Here is a 24,056-nt window from a genome sequence, read left to right as displayed (position 1 = left end):
GTGGAAAGTTTAAAAATGGAAAGACATGTACAAAAATCCCTTGCTGAAGTCAAGATTAGAATCTGGAAATGAAGGGAGGTGCTAAGCACACGCGAGCGAAATGTGTGCTGGCTTGTCATTCTTGGGATGTTTGCCTTGCTCTTTCAGCATGCAACAGTCGAGGCTCTGGAGGGAGAAATGACAGATGCGAGTCCTTATTACTTGCTTGTTGGCTGTGATTGCTTTGTTTTGGAAATGGTATGAATATTTAAAACTAGATGGTTAAGGTATTTGAAACTACTGTGAGACTGAATTCATACTAACCCAGGGAGACCATGTCCAGAGAAAGGTCTGAGGTAGGCATTACAAGAGTGTTGTATGTCTGCACAGTGTGAAAGTACTCCAGGAAAAAAAACCCCACACTTCCTCAGATATCAGGAATATTGGGGAGAAACAGCAGTAAAGAGGAACAGCAGAGTCTCTGTGCCTCTCCAGGAGGGCAGGGCAGGGTGATGGTGTGAAGCACTCTGCTCCCAAGCCAGACAAATTCCCAGGGCACGCAGATGCTACAGCAAACCAAACTGAATTTTATATATATATATATATATATATATATATATGTATATGTATATATATATATGATAAAATGAAAAGAAGGATTTGGTGATGGGAGAGGAGATGAATTTATGCCCCCCAAGCCCCTAGCGATGGCACCAACACTTAACTCCATATACAACTGGATTTAATTAGTTAATCTCCAGTTTACTGAGCATATGTGATGGCCAGCGAGCTTTGACAGCAGTGCCCACTGAGGTGAGGAGCCGAGGGAGCTGGTGTCTGCGCTAGGCTGGAGGCAGCAGGCAGAAGCGCTGCTGGTTTCGGTGCGCAGCCTGCACCCGCACCGTCAGCGGTGTGCAGATGTGCTGGGCTTTGTCGCACCATGTGTGAACGGCTCCTTCAGCTTGGGCTTGTTTCAAGTGTAAGGGGAGGTCAAAAGTGAAATTAAGGTGGTGGCGTGTCAGCTCCAGAACACATCAGAAAGCCATGCTACGGTGTTGGCGGTGCCAGGCAGTGCTCCTGGCACGGTCACTGCTCCGAGAAGAGTCTGGGATGAGCAAGCATGAAGATTGAATTAGCCCTTCTTCACGGAGTGGCCAGGGGTCACCTCTGCCTCAGGGCACAGGCTTACGTTCCCGGGCTGTGCGCTCTACCAAAGCGATATTGGGCAGTTCTGCATATGATTTCTTTACCTGGCCGCTGTCTAGAAACTTGCAACTTTGAGAGCAGAAGCACTTGTCCAAACCGGGAGGCTGTTGGATTTGGGGGTTGAAGCAAAAGCCCCCCCCTGCTCCTTTTCCTGAAATCCTGGGCCATTTTCTGGTAGGTGAAAATCTCTGTAGTTTCTCTAGCTTCATATGGACTTTGCTTATTCAAATCAGCTGAAGATCTGGCCTGAAGAGGGGAAAAACGTAGCATTTCATGTGAGTTTGTCCAGAGATGCTGTAGGTACGTGCAGCACATAGGCAGCATGGGGAACAGCGCTGGTGCAGGTGCACGTGGCCAGTAAAAGTGCAGGGTGAGGCAGGTTGTGCCTCAGCCTTGTCCTGTGGCGTCCAGATGTGAAATACTGAGGCAGGAAAATTCCCTCGGTTTTTAAGGAAATCCATAATAAAATACAAGGGGCAATCTCTTCTTCCTGGTTTGGCTCCGATGATGTTCCTAATACTGTCTTAGGAGAGGTCTTTGACCCCGAGTGCTTCTGTTGCTAATTGAGGCAAAGTTTGGGTGTTTAACGAGTTGTCACAGTTAAACACACAGCTTGGAGCGACCGTTTCAACACTGTGAACGGGATGTTTATGCTTGCTTTCTGTGGTGACAAAGTACCAAAAGCTCTCTCGGCATCTGCTCCATACTGAAGCATGTAGGTGCTCCATGAAAGGGCAAATTTCACTGTGTCTATATAGGGGTGAGTGTGTGTTAAATGCATTCCTCAACAAATGTGTGCATGGGGGTGTATATGTACAGTGTAGTAGTTATCACTCTAAATAGGATTACAGACATCTACAGACAAATGAATATATTGCTACGTAGCCTTATCATCTACTGATAAGCAAAAGCCTAACGATTGTTGAGACAATTATGTTTTGATATTCATCTTAATACTTGTTCAGAAGAGAATGAATAAATCAGATTTTTGTACTGTAGCCTCAGTTTAAAGGCAGGTGCAAGTGAGAACCCTCTGGTGCCTGGAGCGTCAAAGTCCTTTTCTGGCCGTCCGTCCCTACGGCGTCCTTGCTTGTGCCGCAGAGGCGGGCTGGAGCCTTTGTTCACCTCCCCAGCCTTTGCAAGACAGATACCACCAGCATACAGCCCTGTCGAGCTCTTCACAGCAGCAGCTCTCAAAGGTCTTCACAAAACAGATCGTTTCTCCCCAGTTTGTCCGAGGAAACTGAGGCACAGAAGTATGGCAACTTGCTGACCTGGCAAAGCAGGAATCAAAATCAGTCTTTCTCCCACCAGTCTGTTGACCACTCCAGGGCCTGGCCTAACTTGCTCCTGTAATGCTCCCCTTGCTTCACCCCGTACCCCAAGGCTCAGCTCACCCTCTGCTCTCCCTCCGACCCCTGCAGTGGCCAGTCCTGGTGCATAACAGCGGTGTGAGTGTCTGACCGGCAGCCAAAACCCTGTCCTGCCGCGTGGCTCTGTCCCGGAGGTGTGAGTCTGCCCCAGCGATGATGGGGTTGGTGCCCTGCACCCGGGAGCCTGCTGGGGAGGGAGGTGCTGGCTGCGTTTGGGGCGGTTTAGGGTGCCCGTAAGCTGCAAAGCTGCAACGGGACGCTCTGCAGAGAGGCCTTTGCTAAACAATCTGCAGCTCCAACTCCGGCCCATCTTTCCGGGTTTCTTGAAGGGTTGCCAGTGCTGGGAGGGGTGATTCACTGCGTGTGCTCTGAAATTCCCCGGCTGTAAAAGTCGTTGTAGAGGTAGGACTTCCAGCCACTGCCGTTTTGCACAATGAGGCCGTTCTTCCTTTCCTGACGCTTGACATCTGGCTCCAGTGAACCGGCTTTATTATTCCCTTCCGACAGTAACGGCTCCTGGGGGATGGCCGGAGAGTGCCACGACTGGGAAAACAGCCCCTGCCCTGCTCAGAGGGGCCGGGGGAGAGGATGCGGAGCACCCATCTTGCTGGGACGCTTCGCAGATGATGGTTCGCGGGAGCCAAGGTGGTGCGAGCAATGATGACAAACTGTAGTAGAAAGCCACAGATTGGAAAGAATGGAAGATGTGGATTTTTCCCCCACTCTCGCCATGCTTCCCTCAATGAAGGACTGGGGGAGAGTGAAGGACTGTTGGGAATTACTGATTCCAAAGCTACATTTAGGTCCTTTCAGCTGAAACGATATGTGTGCTGAAAACGCGGTGGCATCTAAGTGAGTGTTTTGCTACATGTGGATCTCGGTGAGGTAGCTCCCATCTAATAACTCTATATTGATCTGCGCATTTCAGATACTTGCTGTTTTATCTGTTTCTGGTGTGCTGCAGCTTTGGGGGGCATGGGGAGGTCTGTCACATGGAAATACCAGTCCGCATCCCCTTCAAAAATTCCTCTGAAGGACACCGTTGTCCTCTGGATGCCTCTAGATGTGTTCAGGGCCCACCCTGCTTTCACTAGCATCTCCTACGGTGTCAGCTCGCCTTCCCCCCAGAGGCACATCCCTTCTCCCGCTGCTGATGCCAGCTGTCAGTTTGCTCCGGTCACGTTTTTCCAAGGACTCTTCTGCTTTCCACTCGCCTCTCCTGCACACCTGGAAGGAAATCTGTTACAGGCTGTCAAATCACCTCCGTTGTCATCCTGTGAAGTCCTTCTTAAATGTCACTTCTGTCTCAATGCTTGCACTGTGTCAGCAAGGTCTTGGGCTCTGGGTGGCTGCGGTTGCCGCTTAGGCTGGTCCCAAGGCTCAAGGCGTTTTGATTCAAGAAGTTACTACTCCCAGCTGTCAGACGTACCCATCTGCTGGAGGAAAACAAAGAAAAAAAGGGGAGTTATCCCCTTCCCAGCTGAAATGGCCTAAGCCAGCCCTCGCTAGAAGTCCCCATAGTCTGGGACTATTTCAGTGCTTCACAGCACAAAGGCTGCAAATCTCAATTTCCCTTTGCTAGATCTGTTTTTTCCTTCCCTTTTCCTCCTCGATTCCCACCCAAGGAGCTCCCCAAGTAGAAGCAGTAATGCAAATATGGACCGGCAGCAGCGGGTGTCCCTACGCACTGTCCGTGAAGGCGGAAGGAACCCACCGGTTAAGCGTTAGCAATCGCCTCCACTAACGCTTCCCCGTGGTGTCTCTGCCGGCCGTGGCAACCACAAAAAAAGGGCTTTTGTAGCTCCTCTGCAAGCATGGAGCAGGGGGGATGGGAAATGGGAGCAGATACAAGAGCCTCGCTGGGAGGGAATATTCCCACCCTCTGGTGTCCTGTACTTTTGGCCATATTCTCGTACTAATCTGGAAAAGCTTTTTGGAGATATTGCAAACAGCTGGCCTTCTAGGTAGGGTTGGGAATGTTTATATTACTGAAAGTGTCAAATTGCTTCATTACAACAAAAATAGGAGATGCTTTGATCCAGAAATTAGATGACTTCAACTTTGTATGAAGCTGGGGCTTTCCTTAATATTTTAGAAACAAAGCAAAGGAAAACAGAGTGGTAGATGCTCTCAGCTATTATGCGTGGGCACGCGTTCAGGAGTAAGTTATACAGCATTAGTCAGCATGGTGCCTTAGACCATGAGCTAAGGTCTCAGGTTTTGGCAAGCAATATGGTTAAAGTGGAAAATTTACAACCAAGTAAACTGTGAAACAACAGTGTGCATTGGAAACAACATCAACTTTTTTCAAAAATAATTGATTTTCTCATAAGTCCTTTTTTATATACATAAAAACGCATTGAAATCTCTCCAGTTTTCTTTGAACAATTTCAGTTTAATTGGAAAGTGTATTTTCTAGCGGGAACTGTTTCAGAAAGGACTCCTTGATGGCTTAAAGCAGGTCTTCTCTGACCGGGGCCTGCAGCCCAAACCATGCCAGCCTCCGGTGGACCTTCTGTGTCCGTGAGGAGCAGACACTGTCCATCTCATGTCATTACAGAGCTTGTACCAGGCTTTTCAGTTAGCGCTTTGTCCAGGGAGTTGTATGGCTCCTTCCTCCGAGAGGAGCTTCCCCAAATGCCAGGACACTGCACCAGGAGCAGGTCTGGAGCGCTGCCTGCACGAGGGCTGCCATGTGGAGCAGAGCTGGTCTCTGCTGGGCTGCTCCCCAGGCTTCCCGGGAAGGGATGTGAGGAAGCAGCCTTGAACTTGAATCTCTAGTCCCTGCTACCTGCAGATCCTTATTCCAGACAGGCTTTTCCTCCTAAGGAGGGTGAAAAGGAGGCAGAAGGAATCTGCCATTACCTGCACTGAAATAACACTGGAGGGTTGTCATCTTTAAATCCCACCAGGCAGATGCTTTTATAACATTTTAAACCTAACCAATGAACCCAGAATCAACCTCCCTAATAGGAAAGGGAGATAAAAGATTCATCCTTCCACATACTTTAACAGTAGGAGAGAGCTGATATTTCAAAGGCAAGACAGACATCCCGGAGGTGAAGGCAAAGTACACACGGGAAGCACAGAAAGGAAGCAGACTTTAAAGGTGAGTAGAAGGGCATCAGTGCTCAGCGCTATGAACGCTTCGGTCTCGAGATGAGACCTCTTGATTCCACACTGAAGTGGAATTGCACATTTCTGCCTCTTATTTACTCTGCAAACAGAAAGTAAAATCCCAGCCCTGATCGCTTCCAGGGAGAACGTTTGCCATTGCCGTGATACTTGGCTGTGGAAAGGGGACTTGAATGCACCTGCAGGTTGGCTGGTCACACGAGCTGTTCTTATCCACCTTATCCTTAGGAAACTCTTTTGAGTGGAGTAGATAGCTGTGCATTTGCAGATGTTTTCAGAAAATAAGCCAGCACTGATTTGCCAGGAGCTGAGGTGGTTTAAGCCTCCACGCCTCCAGAGGCCTCTGCAACTGTATAGCCTGGCGCTGTACGGATTAGGGCTGGCCAGCTAAAACAAGCCCCAGCACTTCAGCCAGGCTGCAGTTCTTAGAAAGCTTGGAATTACTGTGTAAATATAGCAATTGTCGCCTCTTCCATCCTGGAGAACTCCATTGCTCCTTCTATAATGTGTATGTGTACCTGTGTGTGTGGAAATTACACGTAAACCAGCAAAAAAGCCTCAGAGCAGCTATACTGGTTGTGAAAATTGGTGTTTTTCTCTTAGCTGATTTGCTTGGTTTCCTCTCCATTTCTTTTTTGGTCCCCATCAAATCGTGAAGTGTCTTATCTAGCTCTACGCAGGCACTTTCCCGAGAAACGGAGAGACAGTTCGGGCTCAGCTCCCACTGAAGCAGATCGGAGTGTTGCCACTGGCTTCAGTGGAAGTGAGAGTGGCTCTAAATTCCTTTTCAAAGTCCAACAGACAGTATAAAAAGGGGAAAAAAAGCCTGGGAAGATGGAAGCTGAGTGGTAATGTTAAGTTCCTTTCTATAAAGCACTTGAGAGAGCCTTTACTAGGTGGAGAAGACTCTCTTTTTTTGGAGGGCTTTGAGGAAGAGCGGGCAGGGAAGCAAGTAGCAGCGTGAGTCTGGTAAGTGCCAGCATTAGAAACTACGTGGAAAAGGCTTAGTTTGGAGAGAGGAGGAAGGTACAAGGTGACATTCTGGGATGTGAGCACAGGGTATTGCTTTGGGACCTGAGATGTGCCATATAAAAAAAAAAAAAATCGTGTTTAACACGGTGCGTAGGGGACAGTCCTTCCACCTGGACGTCTCTCCCAACGCGTGGACTAGGAATCACTCGCCAAGGCAGCCAGAGGCAGGGTCAAAACACGCCAAAGGAGATATTATACAGAATCCTGTTAGTGCAAAATATTGACACAACTTTATCAACTTAATTTTTGAACCCGTGGAAGACAAATCTGTTGAGGGCGGTTAAATGTGATGGTGTTACCTGTGTCTCAGGAGGGGCGGGTGATGTGGATCGCCAGATGCAGAGAGACTAGGCTGGGAATCTGTCAGTATGGGCTTGCCCTGTGTTTATATTCACTCTTAGACACTTGCCATCAGCCAGCAGTGGAAACTGGATATTATATGGACTTTTGGTCCTCCCTGTCCTGCCCATCCTTGCAGGGCTGCCCCAACCTGTCGCTCCAGCCCAACAAACCCTTTGGCTCAGCGGGACACACAGAACGGCTCCGCAGCCCAGCCTCGAAGACAACCCGGGGAAGGATGGAGCGAACCCAGCGGAGCGAGGCAGGAGGTAAATGGTACGGGCCGGGAAGGCAATAGCAGGGAGCTTAGCTAAGCAAAATAGCTCCCGCTCCGCGGGAACGCGGCCAGGAGTTAAACACTGAGGTTAGTACCCCTGCTTCCGCAATAAGCGCAGGGGAATTTTTAATGACAAAAGAGGCTGGGTCCTCTAGCTCCTCTGAATAAGGTGTTTCGCTTAAGGCTGGGCCACGTCTCTTCTTTCGCAGCCGCTGTGGAAATTCAGAGGCAGAGGCAGCTCATGCAGCAGTATTGATTTCCCAGCTTTGCTCACGCTCCCGACCTTCTCGCGGCGCTGGCTGTGCCCACGCTGGGGTCTGCAGGGGCGGTTTGGGCTCTGCAGGGGCGGTTTGGGCTCTACCTGTTGCGATGTGTAAAAACATCGCTCAGTGTCCGGGGAGGGCAGTGAGCAGGCGCCTCCCCGCCGGGGGCAAACCCTTGGGGCATTCCCGAGCTGGTCCTGCTCTTTCAGAAGAGGGAAAGGAGAGGACAAAAAGGACAACATTGCAATTAGGAAATTTTCCATCACGTTACTCGTGGGCAAGAACATTCCTGCTTGGGTCCCGGCGCAGAGAGAGCTGATGGGTCAGGGCCAGCCCAACCGTTCGCTCTGCATTATTGGTCCTCCTTGGGCAAAGGACACCTTAGGTCTCAAAGAAACCGCGCTCTGCTCTTCCATAAAACCCTGCAAGCTCACATTTCGGAGAGGGAAATGGTGGGAATGAATTCACAGAGGGGATGCATGCATTAGTAAGGAAACAAATTGATGTGCAGGTTGGCTGGTTTATTTATTTATTTATTTATTTATTTTTAAAGCAATGCAGCTAGCTCTGTATGAAAGGCAATTTTAAAAAGTAGCTATTGAAGATTTTTAATTCAAGTATGAACGCGCTTTCAGCTTGGGCAACCGATTTCCTCTTCCCCTAAGGGAATAAGCTGTCTTAGTATAAAGCACCATTCACTGGTATAATAGCCTCCTCCCTTTGGGGCAAAACAGTCCATTTTAACTAAAAGGGTTTGTATACAAACAAGACTTAATGTATCCCAACCAAATTTGCCCGCCCCAAGGCCCCTTCTCTCTGCCACAGCAGCACGTGTTTCCCGGGCCCTGACCCAGAGCGCGACGTGAATAAAAGCACGTTCCCTGGCATGCCGCGCGCAGGTGCAAAATCCGGATGCGGAGAGGCTCGCAGGGACAGGACCGACGCGAGCCAGACGAAGGCAGGGAAGCACCAGCCAGAGCGCACCGCCAAATTAAGAAGGGGATGGCCGAAACGCGACGGCATTGATTCGCCTCCCTCTTTCCGGCAGGGGGGCCGGGGCTGCTACCTTGGCACCGAAAGGAAGAATAACGGACAATTAATTAGCAGCAGAACCGGTTGCGTGGAAAAGACACAATGTGCCACCGTTCGACCTATTTACATGCAAATATGCTGTGGGTAGGGGAGGATTCAAGGGGGCTGGGAGTAAATTACGACTGGGAGGGTTTAACCTTGAATATCGCGAAAGACATTGCTTACGCTTATTCTGACACGTGTGTGGGTCAGCTCGACCATGGAGGAGAATAATTAGGGAGGGAATGGAACGCAAACTCTTATTATTGAAGATACCTGGGGGCTAACGGCATGAATACATTTGTTATAATTGACCCATGGACCGGCGATGATAATTCCTCTGTAGAGGGAGACATTTAATCTATTCTGTGTGCCAACATGGATGTGTGAAATAATTGCAACCTTGGCTCGATCTAGTTTCCACTCTTCTGGAGAATAGCTAATTTATGACAGAAAATAGTGACTAATGTTAGAATAAACAATATTATGACTCAAGTGACTTATGAGTGCTGCAGCTATGATGCACATTTAATAGGACATGACTTATCCAGACATGTAATTCTTTCTCTGAGCAGAGTAAAGTAAGTGTGGCAGAAATGCCAGAAACAGCTTTGCAATTGGAATATGCAATTTAAAATAAGTAAAGATTACTCCCAGGTAGTTTATTGCTTTAACTACATCAAGGCAGGTCCCTGTAGCAGACTGCATAATGACTCTCATTTCATTTTTGGTTTGTGTCAAATATCTTCAGTTAGTTTTGCTTTATTGGCTTCATGCAATTTATTGCGGCACTAGAATGTGATTGTAATGCAACTAGTATTTTAGTTTTATCTTCCACTGGTAATTTTTCTTCTTTATGGAGACTATACTGTCTGCATTAATAAAAGCCATAGAAATTATACAGCGTGGAACCATGTTTTAGTAAGTGCCAGTTCACTGTAGAAAAACAGAACCGGAATTGCCGTTCTCCAGCCCTGCGCCTCCCCCTCCGCCCCCGAAGGAAGCAAGACCAACGCCGGCTCACACCGCGTATTAGGATGCTGCGCGGCACCTTCTGCGTACGCTGCTAACCGTTTCCAAAGATTACTCGAACGCCCGTGTTTGTCGGGAAGAAGCATGGAGTGAATTCATCTCACTTAATAGCCGCCGTTCCTCCGACACGTCAATAAGCACCAAGGCGACGCGCTCAAAACCCTCGGACTGAACCAGTCGCAGGGAGCGTGGTTTGAAGGACCACGGAGCCCGAGCAGGGAGCGAGGATCCGAAAATCCTTAGAGGCAGACCCTTGAGTCAGAAGGAGGCCTGTGGTTTCATCGCTTAGCACAAGCGTGCCTAGCGGTGCTCCCGCTGCTGCAGAAAGGAGGGAGAGTTAGCGGTGCAAACAGTAACCGGGGTTTCGGATACGGGGGTTTTGTGCCCCGCGCCTCATCCCAGGCACTCAAGCACTCGATGCTCGTTGCAGGAGCCTCGCTGCTTAAACGCTCGACAGCCAGCAGCTTGTGTTGCAGTATTTAAAGCCAGACGTCGTGACTTCTTTAAGCCTCTCTAGTCCTTCTGTAAAACTCCTACTTCACCAAGGAGTCATCAGAACAAATGAATGCCTTAATGCATAAAAAATGTGACGTGCTCAGATACCTCCCGGACCGAGACAGCGCTCTGAGCACGCTGGGGTTTGGCGGCCAGCACTATATCGGTCTGGTTTCGCGCATACATGCAATACTCAGCTGGAAAACACAAAGGACCGTAGTAAATTTTGGGGTGTTGATTAATTCATCCACTCAATCTGGCTATGCAATTTTGAGAACGTGACCCTTGGCAAACGTTTTCCATGCACAATTTCTCCTCCCCTTCTGACAGTTCTTATCCCTCATAGATTCTTCTTCCTTTTGCATAGAGCCCGTCATCTTCTCTCATCAGCTACACCCCCAGATAATAAACCGTCTTTCATTAACCCAAGTGGCGCTCTCACTTCTCCCCAGACATGCTTCCCTTCCCGTTGAGGATTTGTTCCCGCCGCAGCATCAGCCCGTGGTGAGGGTGCCACCTGGCCTTGCTGCAGCCAGATGGTTGGCATTCGTGTGGCACTTGCTGGGACGGCATCTGCTGGGCTCCCACCTCATCGTTTGGGGGCACCGAAGCTGCTCCATGACTTCTCTTGTGATGGAGTGGAGGAGAGCATTGCCGTGCTCACGGAAAATGCTGATGCTCAGATGGGCCGGGTGCTGTTTGCAGCCAGACGGATGTTTGGCTGGAGCGGGATTTTCCTGGAGGCTTCAGCTGATAACCCCAGCCAAGGCGGCCAGGGTGCGGCCACAGGCCAGTGAAGACGAGCGAGGGGGTTTGGGGTGCAGCGGAGGGGGACCACCTACGTGAAAGCCCCAGTTACCTCTTCTGGGGGGGGCGGGTGGGTGGTGCAGCCCCTGCGAGTGGTGCTCGCAGAGCTACTTCTGACTTCTGAAGGCTGCGGTCTTTAGAGGCACTTAGAGGAATCACTGGCTTTTAGTGGGAGCTGGGTACCTAATTCTCTTAGGCTCTTTTAAACTTCCTGGCAAAATTATGTATAACGTATATAGGGTGGGGTGGGGGGGTTTGAAAGACCGATTGTGCTTGCAGTGAAATGAATTTCTTTTAAAGCTGCATTTATTGCACTCCACGGCCCCTGTTAATCAAATAGTTATATCTGGCCTTCACATTATGGTGAAAGAAGTATGTGAAATATTCCTAAGCTGCAAAATTACTCGGGACTGGCTTTTTTTTCCTTTTTTTCTTTTTTTTTTTTAACCCCTTTGCATTCGATTGCAGCTTGGAAAATAGGCCACATTTTGTTAATGTTTATCTAAGGTCCAGTCGTGCAACCGGCTTTGTTTTGGGAGCTCCCCACACCCCCGGTCTAGCGCAGCCTTTGCCACATCCCCTGACGTTGCCATTAGGGCAAAGAGGCGATGATGCACCGTCCCTTCCCGGGAGGGAGGCCCAAAGCGTGGTTTGGGGAAGCCGGGGAGGGACTGTCAAGGTGTGTCCATTCCTAAGCTGGGTTGTCTTGACTTTGATCATCCCAGATGCTCTTTTACACGAAATTTGGATTTGGTTTGTTTCTAAACCGCCTGGTTACCATGCAAACTCAATGCTTAAAACCAGCTAAAATCTGCAAGAACATCTAGTTTCTTGGTTGGTTTCAATGTAAGAATTTGTATAAAACACTGAAGGTATGAATCTGGACCAAAAAAAAAAGGAGAAAGTACTTTTTTTCGTATAAACCAGTAACCTATACTTTGTAGGAGCAGGAAAACGCTTGCTATTAAAACATGTTTGCTTGGGCAGATGGAAGGCTTTTGGGGCAGGACTTATTTCTTCAGTGAATATTTGTTCACAGCAAGGTCTGACCTCAGCAGGGTTCTTCTAAAAACACGCGGCTGCTCCACGCTGCCCCTGAGGTTGTTACGTCCTATATAGAAAAGGGGTTAATGTTGCGTTAACCGCCGTTGCAGGGGAAGGGCCGAAAAATTGTGGAAGCACTCTGCTGAACAGCCTTGGCTCTGTGAATATAGTCACATCGCCGAGGAAGCGCTTCTTGCAGCATTTAGCATCGGCATAAGTCACTTTTTGTTTCTGCATAGGAGCAGCTTTACGCTCTACGGTATCTTTATACCACGAGAAAGCTGCCTGGGAAAGAGCTTCTGTCAGCGTATCAGTGACCCCACTTCACCTCTCTCCCAGTGAAGATATTATTTTGGTAAAATTAGTGTGGGTAAATAAGAATTCACTTTTTTTAAGCCTCTTTTTTGATGAGGCTAAAGGAAATCCCAGCGGGCGTGTAAACTTTCTCACGGTGACGACCATTTTCAGAACAAAAAGTCTTTTTTTTTTTTTCTCCCCTCTCATTTCAGTATTTTCTGACATTTTTCCCTGAGGGAATAACTGTTCCTGCTCTTCTGCTGGCTTCCCCGGAGCCTCCCGGCTTCGTGGGGACACCCAGCTGGCCTCCAGCATCTGGGAGACACCAGCCCATGCTCTCCTTTGAGGAGGGGCGCCCAGCACCCATAGGTGAGAAAGCAAATGCATGGGGAGGAGGGTGTTGTATTACTGGGTCATTCTGCCCAAAATGCAGCCTTTTGGCCCAAGATGCCATTCTACCTGTCCTTATGCAACAGCGTCGGTATCGATCAGCTGTTTTCACCAGCCAATTTAAGCGCACGGAAGGGAAACGGCGGCTGGCTCCCAGCAGGAAAGAGGGCACGTGTTTCCCGAGGCCGGCGTTCCCAGGCGGGGAAGCCCAGCCCTCGGTCCCCGCTCGCGTAGCCCATCCAGCGCAAGTCCTGGCACAGCCGAAGCTCTGTCACGTCATATAAATCTCCCGCGGTGCATTCACTTCTTCTAGCTGGTCTCCGAGAACGGCAGAGATTGGAAGGCAGACGGAAGAGGCAGGGGAAGGAAATGGTGAATACGGGTAATTTATTTGGGAACACTTGGTATGGCGAGAAAGCAAAAACCCTCCTTTTCAATATCATCTGCTCTACAAGTGCTTCCAGGGAAGGTAAAATCACACTGAAGGTGGGTTATAATCCTTATCGATACAGTAAATGGAACTATCAAACCGGAGAAGATCACATGGCGGTTAAGATAAAGGTTTGGCTTGTCCCAGCGCCGGGCTTATCGGGGTTTAGCAGTAAGTGAGTTTTGTTGCTTAGACTGCATTTTAAAAGTTCATTGATTTGCCGCTAATACCAAGCTGTCATCGTTTCACGAGTAACAGCTTGTGGCTTGCAGAATCAAAGCCTTTTCCTAAATCAATAGGAACGGATTCAGGGAGATTGCTCGCGCCTACTGAGGTATACAGAGAGGCAAATCCACGGAGGCCGCGATGGGAGAGGATGCACGTCCCAGGTTTCCAGCCCCCGCAAATGTCTGACCTGGAGGTTTTGCCTGGAAGAGCAAAACGCTACGGCTGGAAGCAGCGCGGCTGTTGAAAGGGCAACACGAGTGGCCGTACGGCTGGCTAGCGTAAACCTCGTGCAAAGTAATTAGCCGATTGATCGGGTCGCCGGCGTACCGAGACATTGTGTTTCCTGCACGGCTGCAGTCGATACCATCGGATTTTCCCTCCGCGGCTGGCGGGGCGGACGCGGCGCCGCGCGCGCAGGGCTCGGTGCGGGGGGACGGGGAGCTCTGCCGGGCTCCCGCCACGGTGTCGGGGGGCTTCGGCTGCTCCCTACCCCTTTGGCGGAGGTTTTGGGCATGAAGGAAACGAGCGTCTCCGTTAGCATTTCTCCTGCCTAGAGAGCCCTTGCTTGCCACGTACCTCGCAGCACCGTCGATGGCACAGACGAGCGACTGCCGCTTTGCAGCACGCCCGGGCGAGATCTCCGGCTCTGCCCCCATGTCCCTGCTCCCGTGCTTTGCAACGCTAATGGGAAAACCGGCTCACAAAGGTAGCCCGGGGAAGCTGGCGCGTGCAGCCACGTCTCCCGCTAGAAACACTTGCAAAATGAAGGCCGATACCTTTACGGCAGTGTCTAAATATGCTTGAAGGTGCATTTTATGTCTGTGGTAAAAGTTATTACGAGGACAAGGCTATTAGAAGTCATCATGTGTTAATTACCCGAGACGTTAGACAGCTTATAGACAGGAAAGCGCTAAGTAAACCAGGCCTGAGCTTCAGAGCAGGGGAGCAACCAGCCTAGGGCAGCTTCTAGCACCGTTCTAGATGGAAGAGGCTCTTCTGAGAGGGATTAAACACGGTCGATAACCGAGCTTTCCACAGAGCCTTCGTATTCAGCATCCTCTGCATGGAGCCAGGAGTCTTTCCCGAATAACAGGCACCTGATCCACTCGTGTCGAGACTCCTCCCGGCTGGGGCTACTTTCCTGCTAAGTAGTAGAGGCTGTTCTTTGAGATCCCGTGCCTCTTACTGCCCTGTAATAACAAAATAAGGCCTTGATTTCAACAAGTAACTTGAGCACATGCTTAATTTGAAGCACGTGGTTAATTCTATTTCCTGCCCTGCAAAGCCTGTTGACATAAGCTCGCAACCAACTGCACAAATCCCTTTCAAATCTTCCCAGCTATCAGTGCACGTGCTAATCTCCATTAAGGCAAGGCAACAGAAGCGTGCGCTTGATGTGGTCGTCCTGATGCTAAGCACATGCTTAAGTGCTTTGCTGAATTGGAAGCCTTGAACATTAGGGTTGCTACGAGGCTGTGAACAGTATCGCGTTCATCCCAAGCATCAAGCAAAGTGAGGGTTATAAATCTAGGAGGGAACCCAACTGGACGAAACTCCATGGCACAGAGTGTCCCCTTGCTTGAAACTAAATAGCAAACAGATCACAACCCTTTCGAGATCAAGACAGTCCCAAGATTTGTGCAGTTATGGCAGTGTTTGTAAGTGTTATGATATATGGGTGGAAGACTACAGGATCGGAGCGTACAAAAGGATCTGAGTGCTTTCGAGATCCAAGCCACAAAGCGAGCAAGGCTAAGCATACAACGTTATCAGCTGAGTTCCAATCCCATTCCTAGAAGACGACTAAATTCTTCCAAATCTAGTTGTAACACTGACACAAAGCGGAATGATGGGTTTCGTAGGGCAACTGCCTTTTTTTTTTGCAAGACACTTTATTCACGGATAGGATTTCTGCATTATAAACATCCTTACGCTTCCTTTCGTCCCTATTTTTTTCTGCTTCTCTCTCTGAGCTACCCTCTCCTCCTCCTTTCCCCTTTCATCCCTCCTCTGAGCGAGGCTGCCACGCTATTGTCAATGAAGTATTTTAAGAATTCCTCCCTGCACGGTTTTCTATTTTGAGTGCCTGTACGACAAGTTGTGTTTGAATCCCATTAGCCCCGTACAACTGCAAACTTCATTTCGCTCACAGAGAGCTTATTCTTTGCTCGATGAGCGTTTGCCGACTCCTCTCCCGCCCTCTGCCTGGCAGTGCGATGACAAAGGAGCCTGGCACTCGCACCCGCTGCGGGTGCCAGCTCCACCGTGCTCTCTCTTGTGGCTCGGGCTGCTGATCCTCCTCCTCATCTATCCGTATTTGTATTATTTTCGGCAGCTCTATGGTGACATGGCCAGCTCTCAAGCTCCTGCCTGTGGCCAGCCCAAGGTGCATCTGGCAGCTAGTCTTTGTGCTCAGTGAAGAGTTTCTTTGGCAAGAGGCGTCATAATTTCTTGGCTTCTTCTGGGCCCCCTCCCTTGGTAGGCTTTAACTGCCAAAGCTGTTAGGGGAGATAGCTCACAAGCTGCCTGCAAGTCCAACGGGTTAGTCTGGAGCCTGCTTTTTGACCAGGACTTCAATCATACATCGGGGGACCTATCCAGCATCTGGACCAGCACACTGCTGCCACTGGCCCACTGCTGGGAGAAGGAAATTCCTGGAATATCGCTTATCACCGTTCCCTCCTCATCTTCCCTGGTGGGTTATTTGCACTGTGATGAACTCTAATGTATTTTCTTATAGCTTCAGTGCTTGTAGTTAGGCTATTTCTTGACTGACCAACTATCGCATAAGAAAACCTACTTCTAGCTCTTGTGACTGCAGAGAAATTTGAACATGTCACTGACCTGCACCCTAATGGTTTGAAGAAAAGCATCAAATCTTACCAGACTGGAGGTGGCTAGAGAAGCAAAAAGGTTGAGGGAGACGAGAAAGGTGGCCTGAGCCACATTTTTCCAATGCTGGGTCAGGCAACGAGAAGGTAAGACGGCTTCGTGGGTCTCTCCTAATTAGGCAATAAATACCCATTTCGCCACAAGCCTCCATGTGCTGCGAGCAGCCCATTTCCCCCCGCCGAGGCTCAGTTCCTCATCCAGGAACAGGCATGGGTCGTGGTCTGATCTCCAAGGGGTGCTGCGGACACGTCCATGCAACCAAGGGCTGCATGAAGGCCTGGGAGGAGGAACAGGCTTCCTGTCCCCACATTTCTGTGTCTAGGGGCTACTTGCACCTGTAAAGCTCTTCCAAGGTCGGCATGTCTGCAACGCTTGTGTCCTCACCCAGCAGAGTTCCCAGGTCAGGACCGTTCCTGACCGCGCGGTGGGCAGCCCTTGGCACAGCAAAGGCCACATCTGGCCCGGAGTTTTTGGGAGCAATGGAAACGCAGCCCGTTATCATTAATAACCGTCAAAGATGGCAAAGCCATGGTGACATTTGGAAAACTTGATGGGCACCGTGTGCTGGTTTCTACCTTCTTCTGATTTAAAGCAGTCAAAAATGAGAAGTCACACCAGCGGGCCAGGGCTGCGAAGCAGCGCCATGCAGGATGGACACCCGGCATCTGGCCAAGGGCAGGTTAAACATGTGGTGAAAGGAGAAAGTCCGCGTGTCGCCGGGGAGCACATGCAGATTTCACGGGCCGCTTCGGCACTCGCTCTCGGGATTAGCCATCACCGGGCTGTGCCCTAACGGATAACAGGACCTCTCGCTCGTGCAGCGCAACACCGGCCCTCGGGGCACGTACCCGCGTGCGTTTGGGTGTATACGCACATTCAAAGACATACATTACATCTCCCTTAAGCTCATCAGAGTTGCTGATTTGCAAGCTAGGTTGTTTGCAGCGAGTGATTTTTCGCCAGTGCTGGAGAACAGAGCGTTTGTCCCAGACGGTAACAACCGATAACAATTTTCTCCTAACTAAATTTTAAAGCACGTCAAAGGATGCTGGAGCCGATTGCCTTTGACGGCAGCACCTTGCGTTGCAGAGCTGCTTGATAACGACGTTACGCTAAGTGAGCTTTGCCTATCGCCAGCCTGCGCCGAGGGTTCTTCTCCGCGTGCAAACGTAACTCTCGCCATGCAGGGATATGCTAGTCGCTCATTCATAAAGAGGAGCTTTACAGGGGTGGGGGGGAGAAAAAAGATTTTCTGACAAATAATTGTCATTTGCTAACCTTGTCGTGGCAATCTTCATTTTTTTCTTTTTTCCGGAGGCACTCTGGATGTTGAATGCCAGCATCTGTTACAGGCCGGAAAACAAGTAAACACTGATATTCCTGGTGGCTTTGAAAGAGCATTTAACGCTTAGCTTTCTACACTTGCCTTTACTAGGAAAATTACTTCGGGATGTGCTTCGAATGCGTATGATGATGAGTGTCTGGGAAAAAATAAAATACAGAAAGCGGCCCCTTGTCACAGCCAGCCTGAAAGAAATACATGAGCCCTCCTGCCAGATGTTGACATTTTGGCTTGCATAAAGGTAAACTTTTGAGTCGACAGCATGTTTAATTTTTTAAAGCATCCCCGAGAAGTAGGGTGTGCTCGCAGGCAACGAGTTTGCCTCCTAAGCAGTTTTCATTGGACCCATAGCCTGGCAAAGGGGTTGGCGCGTCTTGATTTCTGTAACGCCTCCGCAGCCCTCCTCGCATCGGTGCAAAGAGGGAACAGCTCCCGGAGAAGCTGTGGGGGCTGCCAGGGGTGCGGGGGGAGCTGCAAGCCAGGGGAAGTGTCGAATCGTTTCTCTGTGGCTCGGGTAGGAGCTCACGGCTGGAGGGGACCCGTCCTTGGGACACCGGAGAACTTCCTACCTCTTACAGGGGTGGAAATGGAGCAAAGTTGGGCTGTCCACACGGCTCGTAAGCCTCCAGGCATCCCGATGCGCAGATCTGCCTTCCGCTGCAGCAGGCAACACTCGTTCCTGGGTCTTGTTTCTGAGCTAAAATAAGATGTAGCAAGCTGCCAAAAAATGAGGGAGAAAATGAGGTCCGAAGACAGGAGGATAACTCTTTGCAAGTCACCTGTAAATCCGCCGGGAGGAAATGCTCTTGGTGACTGTATCTTTGGGATCTCTCCATCCTGCCTTGCTCAGCTTATTCCAGCAGATAAAACATGGCCAGATCCAAGAGGTCCTGCCGTATTTCACCAGCCTCTCTGGTTCTCCATCGCTGGCGAGGCGAGGAGAGCTTGCTCGCTTTTGCGAGGGGGCTCGAGAGCGCCCGTAGATCCAGTGAGGCTCCTGTACGTTGAGACCTCCTGGTGCTAGGGACCCAGAAGAGGACGCTGCGCCAGGGGCAGCATCACAAGTGCCAAATTAAGGGGACTAATCGTTTCCCTTGACCTGCCGGCTCCGCTCCGGCTAATGCAGCCCGGCGTGCAGTTGGCCTCCGTGGCCCGGGGGACGCGCGGCTGCTGTTCAGCCTCTGCCCCCGGCGTATTCAGCAGCGTTAGGAGCCAGGCACCTGCTTGCAGCAGCAAACGAGCACATTATTCACAAATACACTTCTTTGCATTTGTACTGGGCCAGCATTTAAAAAACAACTGAGTCAGGGCAAACATGCAATATGTGATGGGCCCTGCCGTATCTAACAGGCAGGGAAATAGCCGAGCTCCCTGGACCGGCATTTCCGGACAGCAGGGCTGGCTCTTCGACGTATTCTTCAACGATGGCTGTAATGCTCTGTCACGGGGGCTAGCGAGGAGCGCCGGTCCCATGCATGCCGGCAGATCCCCGCAGTCACAGGACTCCAGGACCTGGGAATGCAGCCGGGCACCGGTGAGCCGCCCCCGGGATGAGGCCGCCCTGCGGTGGCACGTCCCAGCGCCGTGCGCCGCCTCGGCCCTGCGCTTCTGAAGTTCCTCGAGAGCTGCGGAGGGAAGGCGCGACCGAAATGCAAAGTGCTATCATCATCGCCGTATTAGCCGCAGCTGAAACGTGCTACATAAGTGCAAATTGCTGTTATAAATCATAAACATCAAAAGGCCATAAGTGCCTAATAATGGCCTAAGTGGCTAATTTGTTTTATGTGCTACTGGAAGAAGCGCTGTAAAGATGTGGAACAAAAAAAAAATTCCCCCCATTGCGGTTTGGCCTCTGCTACCACGAAAGGCTGCAAAGGGGGTGGGAGGGAGACGCCGCTTTGCTAGATACGCAGGAGCGTTTCCTTGCAAAGCCTGTAATTAAAAACGCAGCGCAAAAGCCGGCAAGAGCCCAGTCCCCGCGGAAGGCAGAGGAGGCCGGCGCTGGGGAGGGAGGACCTCCGGGTCCGGAGATGCCGAGTGGGGCAGATGTCCAGGCGAGGGCTCGAACGGCGAGCAGGTTATTAGCGGGGAAAGCCGAGGCGGCGGTACGGCAGCCGGCACTGGTGGGCTCCAGCGCCGTGCCCGGGGAGCTGCGCACGCGCCTGCGGAAACCGCCGCGCCGCCCGACGGCTCCCACCGCGTCCTCCGCGAGCCGGGCACCGCGGGCAGGCGCTGCCTCTCCGGGGGCTGCCGTGAGCACCCACGAGGCAAAGACCGAAAATATCAGCGGCAGCGGGACTGCCACGACGCCTCCACGCTGGCCCGGCTTTCCCGACCCGCCGGTTCAAAGCGGCGTCTCCGTTTCCCACCCGGACTGCAGCTCTGCGCCCTTGCTCCGGCTTTTAATTGCTTTGGGCCTTTTGGGGTTCTGCAGTGCTTTAAAGGCTCTCGCTGGCTGCCCGGCTGGCAGCGCCTGCGAAATCGGCCTCGGAGAACCATAAATACCATAATCCAGCCCTTCTGTGCCCCGCAGATACGTTCCCAGCGCGCAATTATCACGCTCGCAGGGTCGGGGCTGCCGTTCCGCGCTGCTCGCGCCGGGGAAGGCTCAGGGCGTTTCGCCACCGCGACTCTGCGAGGGGAGCGCCCGGGGGGGGGGGTCGCGGTGTGCCGAACCCCGCGGCACCGCGGCTTTGCTCCCCAGACCTGCGTCCGCGCTCAGCGTCCGCCCAGCCCCGCACCACGGCGCAGGCTGGAAGATCCCGCCGGGTTTGGAAGCGCTCTGCGGCCGGGTGCAGCCCGAGGGGCGTCTCGTAGCCGCCCGCACGCCACGGCGCGTGCAGATAATTATTAGAGCTGAGCAAAACCGCTCGTTGCCGTTAATCCTCCGAGGAAGGTCCAGTGCAATCCAAGCCGTCCGGGTTTTCAGCCTGCAAACGCACGGACGGTTGCAAGCAAATTCAGTGCAGCAGCAGCAGCGCCCCGGCAAGCGCCGAGGAGAAGCTAACTAGATCCCGTCTGCGGGCAGGGATCCCTCCGTCGCCCCGTCAGCACTGACACGAGCTCGGCACGGTGGGTGACGGCTCCCGGGGCCAGCCTGTGCCCCGGTGTCTACTTTCTGTAGAAAAGGGCGTTTTTTTCATCCGGCCTCGCTCCCGGGCCAGTTTCTTCCTGATGCAGGTGTCCATCGTTCGCTTCAGCACATTAAAAACTGCTTGTGCCAGGTAGCACCTTGGATGCAGGTAGGAAACGGGACACTGCAGTAAAGGCCAGATGCTCAGCGTCCCTTCACACACGTTTCTATCACAGTTGGATCACGTGGGCACTGCTCTCAGCACAGTATAGGGGGGGAAAAAAGGAATTAATTCAGTAATATTTCAACATAAGTGCAAATGATTTAGAGAACAAATGGCGCTGCTTTCATGTAATGCCTTGCCCTGCACAACACCCTTGAGGGAACAGCCCAGGGAATAGTCCTAATTGGTCTGGTCCTCTTCTGAAACCTGTGATAAAGGTGTGTGCGGGGGGGAAATCTGCCTTTTTCCTAAAATCGCATGCCAATAATAACCATTTTTTAAAGAATTTCTTTGATGCTTATCACCTCCATAAAACACGGTCAGTGTGCTTTACAACTGCGAACCAAAGAGTGTGGCTGACCCCACAACCCAGAAGGTAGGGTAGAATCCGCCAAGAGGCCTTCTACTTCTGAGCTTGCCGGGGGCGCAGGGAAAAACAAGTCCAGCGCTTGCAAAAATAGCTCTCTGAGCTTTGGAAGTGGCTGAAGCCCGATTCGCCAGCTCTTGCTGCGGTGACACGAACTGAGCACAGGCACCGGGCTCCCCTAGTTCTCCATCAGGTGGGGAACACGGCCGCAGTTTTACGGCTGTACCTCGGAACAGCATGTAGCCTTGCAAACAGAAATGGAAATTAGTTTTTCCTCTGCTACCCCGCTCACTAGAGGGGAAAACCAGGAGATGGGTCGCACGGCCATTCAGCGTGATTTCAACTTGCTGAGTGCAAAATGCACCAGGCCTATGGTGCTCTCTCGTGCCAGCTCCGGTGCTCCTCAGAGCCATCCGTGAGATGATTTAATGCACTAACCAGTAAAAAATCTACCCAGCTTTTTTTTTGCTGGCCTCATTTTCTGCCATTGTGCCAAATAAATAAGGTGGCAGAAGGGGTCTAGTGAGCCACCAAACTGGCCTAAAGTGAGCAGGGGAAGGTGGAGACAGAGGGGAAAGGAGAAGACGGGACCTCCCTTGCAGTGGCTGTGCCGTGTGAACAGAGAAATCTCTCCTTTCTGAGCACAGAGAAAACCAGACATTTTCTGGCTCTTGCACACAATTCAGCTGTCAGAGGTACCCGAGCAAGGACAAGACTATCGGGAAAGATGGCGAAAGACCTTTCCCTGCTCTAGGCCTGGCTGTAGTTCAGCTTTGTCTTCAGCCCAACAGCGTCCTGCGACACAGCAGTTCGTTTCAAATCTCCGCGCAACCAAACTTACAGGCAAGGGAGTCTGGCCCATGCAGGACTTCAGTCGTTACGCTTCAATGCGTAATGCTGCAATGCTTCATCATTAACTGCAGCTCAGCGTCACGGGTTATTTGCCGGCGTGCTCTGCCCTCAAGACGTGGGATAGCCGGCAGCCAAAGCAGTTCATGAGGCCTCCTGGTCACTTGAAAACAGGAAAAGTGTCGCTTCCCACTCCATGGAGTACTTCTTTAATGTGCAAAGTGGAGTCTTTTCTGCACAATTTCTATTCCCAGTATTTTTACATCATTAGTTTATATTATTTAAATCTTATTGTATTACTAATTGCAATTATTACAATACAAATAATGTACTTAATTACTGCTTTTAAGCGATAGCAGTTAATTATTTATCTATTTTGCTAAATGGCAGTGTAGGGATTGTGTGCTGACAGCAGGAACAAGGGCAGAGTCGGTCCATGGACCTCTCCCACCTGACAGCAGAGGTTCCTCCTCCTCCGTGTTGGGCACATCTTTTTTATGGTCAGTCCCTGGCTGCAGAGCAATCGGGGGAATCCTCTCTGAGCTGGCGCAGTCCTCCAGCAGCCCTGCTGGGAGCCTTGCAGGGAAGGAGGGAGTCTGGCTGCCCATGAACTTCTCTGCTAGCTCTCACTGACCCATTAAGACATTCTTGTTTTCGCATTTTTTTAGTGGGACTAGAGGGCTCCTGCTATGGATGGTGCCACCACTTGCTGTTCATCTTGCTTCTGCCTGCTATCAGCGCTGTCACTACGGGATGAAGCCCTGAATAACTAGTACAGAGGAGCTCTTGTTTCACAAAACTGCCAATGATCTGCTGTAAGACTGTTTATAAGATCTTTACCGAGGTGTTCATATGCAACCCTATGGAACAGCTGTATATCCAGGGAAATCTTTTGTAAAGAACTGCAACAGAAAACGTGATTAGCTGGAGGGCGGGCAGCCCCCTTGCTCGGGGCAGTTCACTCGGGTCCGTTGGAGAGAGTGGGTGGTGGAGGAGAGCTCCTGCTCTGCTCAGAGCTGCGGGCACTGCGAGCAGCAAGGACTCTACAAGAAATCTCTCCCTTCACGTGGGGATAACCAAAAAGGCCCTGCTATTGTCCACTCATCCCTTCCCTCTCTTCACGCTCTTCTTTTTCTCAGCTCCTGGTGACGGTTGCCCATTCCCTTTTCTCTTCTTGGGCTCTTTTGTTTGTGTGTCAAGATGTTGGTGTTTGCTACCCTTGTCTTCATGTGCTCCTACTGCTGCTGCTGCTCTTTCCCTGCACCTCATTTCCCTTACCCTCGTGTCATTTACTCCTTTAGTTATTTACTTTTTACTTAATAAGCACCATGGAAATGCCATTGAACCTGTCCAACCCTCTGAGCAGTCAAAGGAATAAGTTGTCACTAATATCATTTCACATCAAATAAGATCATTGCCCTTCTCCCCCGTGAGGCACACTTTTCATCCATGGCATAGTGGCAATGCAGGGACATGCAGGAATGGCTTGAACCGAAGCCTACGTTAGGAATGGGCTTTTAAAGATGATAGTTAACTTCCAGGCTGCAGCCGATACCTGACTTGTGCTTTGAATTTGAACTGTTGAACGGCATGATTTGGCTTGGGGCTCTGTTGGATTGATGACACCTGTCTGCCTGTTTCACATGCAATTGCCTACAAACAGCTACACCTCCTGGCTGTCACAGGCTGATGTTATTTATGAGTACCTTCCCTGGCAGGTGTGACAGCCCCTTGTTGTTCCAGCGACCTCTGAGGAATCATGATGGACACGTCTAAGTGGGTCTATGCTGCTGAATATTTCAGCTCTCCGGTCTGCTTATCAGTGCGGGTCCTTCAATCATGCGCGGGCCGTGTGTCAGCGTGCATGCCTTGGACCTCCTTTGGAGACACTGAACTTCTTCGCTCTGAGACA

The sequence above is a fragment of the Apteryx mantelli genome, chromosome 22 (genome assembly GCF_036417845.1).
Source record: "Apteryx mantelli isolate bAptMan1 chromosome 22, bAptMan1.hap1, whole genome shotgun sequence".
NCBI lineage: Eukaryota > Metazoa > Chordata > Aves > Apterygiformes > Apterygidae > Apteryx > Apteryx mantelli.
This window is presented reverse-complemented; position numbering follows the sequence as displayed.